The sequence below is a fragment of the Suncus etruscus genome, chromosome 6, assembly GCF_024139225.1.
Source record: "Suncus etruscus isolate mSunEtr1 chromosome 6, mSunEtr1.pri.cur, whole genome shotgun sequence".
Taxonomy (NCBI): domain Eukaryota; kingdom Metazoa; phylum Chordata; class Mammalia; order Eulipotyphla; family Soricidae; genus Suncus; species Suncus etruscus.
The window spans coordinates 91,029,180-91,033,090 of NC_064853.1; the positions used below are offsets into that span (position 1 = coordinate 91,029,180).

A 3,911-nucleotide genomic window follows, 5' to 3' on the forward strand; every position below is an offset into this window, starting at 1 on the left:
GCTTTAAGCATAATGTATAGATGTGAATTCCTATCAATCCTTGTTGCATAGGCTTAAATCAATTTCTTACAAATTTAAGCTGTGCATAGGGACTGCTAAAGCCACTCTTCCTGTCCCACCCTATTTAGCCACATTGTGAATATTACTCATCTTCTGCTTGCTGTTTTTAGTAACACAAATCTGCATTTTATTCCATGACTACAATGAGTTATTTTTTTTAAATCTTGAGTGTGATCTTTCTGTTCTTTCTGGCTGACACTTAGGCATTCTTCGCAACTCAGTCTAGGTCTCACTGTAAGTAAGAAGCCAAAGGCAAAGATAGGTATTCTTCCTCCATGATTATTTAAAATTTTGTGTACTTCTTCATATCAATTCTCTTTTTTTAAAAAGGTATTCTAGTTTCTGTCTATGTTTTCCTTTATTGTTCATGCAATGTAACTAAGATTCTTGTTTTCTGGGAAGATTGGACCACTTCCAATGGTGCTCAGGGCTTACTCCTTTGCTCTATTCTGAGGATGGTTTGGGGAAGGAACTTTATGCAAGGCAACATCTTAACTTCTGTCCTATTTCTCTGGTACCAGCACTAAGATTCTTTAGATATGTGGCCACAGCGGTGGCACAAGCGGTAAGTTGTCTGCCTTGCCCGCGCTAGCCTAAGACAGACCAAGGTTCACTCCCCTGGCATCCCATATGGTCCCCAAGCCAGGAGCGATTTCTGAGCGCATAGCCAGGAGCAATCACCGGGTGTGGTCCAAAAACCAACCCCCCCCCTAAAAAAAAGATTCTTTAGATATAGTGTTAACCTAAGTTAACCAGATACTGAAATATGAGTCTCCTTTTTGAGGTATATTTATTCTGTGGACTTTATTCTATAAAGAATTAAGTACAAAAGGCACTGAGAACTAGATGGAACCAGAGCAAGGAAGACTGTAATTGTATTTACCTATGTCTTCTCTATTCCATGTATTAAATGAATTGCTGTTTTTATTTCAGATGACTAGTTTATATGCTAAGTGAGAGAGCTTACTTGCCTTATAGTTCAGCTCTTTTTTAGTTTAGTTTAGTTTAGTTTAGTTTTGATTTGGGGCCACACTCGGTGGCCCTCAAAGGTTATTTCTAGCTCTGTGCTCAGAAATCACTCCTGGCAGGCTCAGGGGACCATATGGATGCCAGGAATCAAACCCAGTCAGTCCTGGGTTGGTCGCGTGCAAAGACTACCTCTGTGCTATCTCTCCGGCCTATAGTTCAGCTCTTAGAAACCTCTTTAAAAGCATTTGCCAGTAAGTCTTCAAATTCCAGCATGTAAAATTTTAAATATTCAATTATTCCATAAAAGAAAAACCCGATAGAAATATAAATATAAATATTTTTCTTTTTTATTCCCATTTTCTTCCTACTCACTAGTATGCTTCTACTAGAGGCACTTTAAAAATGTTTATTTAAAATTTTACTTAATAAAATTTTAATTGAATCACCATGAGATACATAGTTAAAAAGTTGTTCATAATTGAGTTTCAATCATACAGTGTTCCAACTTTCATCACTTCACCAGGGCACATTTCTCATCACCAATGTCCTCAGTTTCCCTTCTGCCCTCCTTTTTATCCTTACCCTGCCTGCTTTTATTGCCAATATTTTCTCCCTTTTCTCTCTCTTTCTTTTACTTTTAGATGCTGTGATTTGCAATATTGTTGCTGAATCAAAAAGAAACAGAGCAATCAGTGTTGGTGCTGATGTGGAGATAAAGGGACTCTCATTCACTGCTGCTGGGAATAAAGTTTGGTCCAGAAGAGCTTTTTTTTTTAATTGCATAAGTTTTTGCATATGGTTTACAATACTGTTGCAATAGGGTTACATATAAAACACTTAACTAAATTTCAGTGGAGAAATAGGAATATTTTTGAAACAGCCGCCTGCATTTGTAAAACACCATGAAAACATGTTTTTTATTGCATTCAAGTGGTTTATATAGTACAGGGGTGGCGAACATGCAACTCTCGAGCCGCATAAAGCTCCAGGCCAAAATGAATGCGGCTCTTTGCCTCTTATTCTTATTTTTTTTTAAATATGGAACGCTTCACAAATTTGCATGTCATCCTTGTGCAGGGGCCATGATAATCTTCTCTGTATCGTTCCAGTTTTAGTATATGTGCTGCCAAACCGAGCACCCTCTTATCATTATTTCGTATACTGTGGATCTTTGCCAAGTTTGGATTTTGTTCTGCTGCTTCTGAGGAGGGTCCTCTGAGGAGAGATCTCTGATTGCATAGTCCCATCCCCAGGCTGGCATACCAACTCCCATCCCTCAGAAACAACTGCATGGGCCAGCGAATGGGGGACCCTTGTGGCACATGTTGGGTCATATTTTGCCGTGAGTTCTTAGTAGGGAGGATGCAGCACACCCTCACCATCACTGCAGGATATTGACCCTCACTCAAAATGGCAAAATGCAATATGTGTTGAATATATTATTGTTAAAATGATATGCTTTTGTGTGAGTGTTTGTCTGTTTGGCAGGTCACTGCATGGTGTGGCTCTCTGACTCTCACAGTTTAAAATTTTGGCTCTCTGTGTCGAAATTGTTCACCACCCCTGGTTTAGTACATAAGAACAGTGATGATAAGATAAATATTTAATTTTAAAACTCACTGTGTAGTCACAATAGCTGGAATCTGAAAATAACCCAAGTACCTGAGAATAGTAGTTCTCGGTGGATAAAGAAACTATGGTACATCTACACAATGAAATACTATGCAGCTGTTAGGAAAAATGAAGTCACGAAATTTGTTTATACATAATGGATATGGAAAGTTTTATGCTGAACTTAATGAGTTAGAGGGAGAGAGATAGACATAGAATGCTATGACTCATTTGTAGTATATAAAAATAGTATAATAATTAATTTTGTCTGGGCTTGTTGGAGTTGTCTCACACTTGGTAGCACTTTTATGAGTCCTGACTATTTTGAGGATAAATTATAGAGCTGCAGTGATCAAGTTATAGACTTGAGATTGCATCATTTGTCCTTCTTGATTATCTTAAGAGAAAGGTGAATACTGATCCATTTTGTAAATAAAGAAACTGAAATGGGGCTGGAGAGATATATAGTAGGTAAGTTGCTTTAAAAACCAAAACTGAATATTGTAATTGTTGTAAAAGGACATGGTATGATTATGTCATAATCCTAAAACTCAGAAATAAACACTCTTGTAAAAAATTGAAAAGGAAATAAAATAAATGATAGAGCTAATAATAAATATATAGATAGCACGTAAATTGTTTGGGATGTCAACAAATACCTTTGCCTTCTCATCTTTATCTGTTTATTGTGATCATGATCTTTAGCATGAATGATTTCTGTTATTAGGTTCCTTGTCTTAATTATATTTTTACTTTGGGGCCACATGCTGTGATGCTCAGGGGCAGGCTCAGGGGACTATATGGGACTATATGGGATTAAACCTGGGCCAGCCTCAAGCATGGCAAAGACTCTACATGGTACTATCACTTCAGTCTCCATTGTCTAGCATCTGTTTAGTTAATTAGTAGATTAAAGAGAACAGCTTTAAGAACCCCCATCTTTGAGTTCTGATAATTTGGGGAAAAGTGCTTTGCAATTATAAAGAAAATATTAAAAAATATGTATGAGGAAAGAAGCTCTTTTGTCTTCTAAAAATTACAAACAGTATAACATTTCCAAACTCTTGGAATATATATACATGTATCTATAGTAATGCATAAACAATTTACCAAAATAATTTACATATTCACTTAATTTTATCATAAATATTTATACTGACTTTTTTATTTATTTATTTTAGTTTCTTTTTTTCTTGTTTTTGTTTTTTGGGCCACACCCGGCGGTGTTCAGGGGTTTCTCCTGGCTATCTGCTCAGAAATAGCCCTTGGCA

At 36.7% G+C, this 3,911-nt stretch overlaps 1 non-coding gene across 1 annotated transcript; it reads right to left on the reverse strand.

Annotated features, from left to right (window-relative positions):
* Positions 1-2,061: 2,061 nt before the first annotated feature.
* LOC126013018 (U6 spliceosomal RNA) lies at positions 2,062-2,168 on the reverse strand. Its single transcript, XR_007497356.1, has one exon. It is a non-coding gene; the product is annotated as a U6 spliceosomal RNA (small nuclear RNA).
* Positions 2,169-3,911: the final 1,743 nt, after the last annotated feature.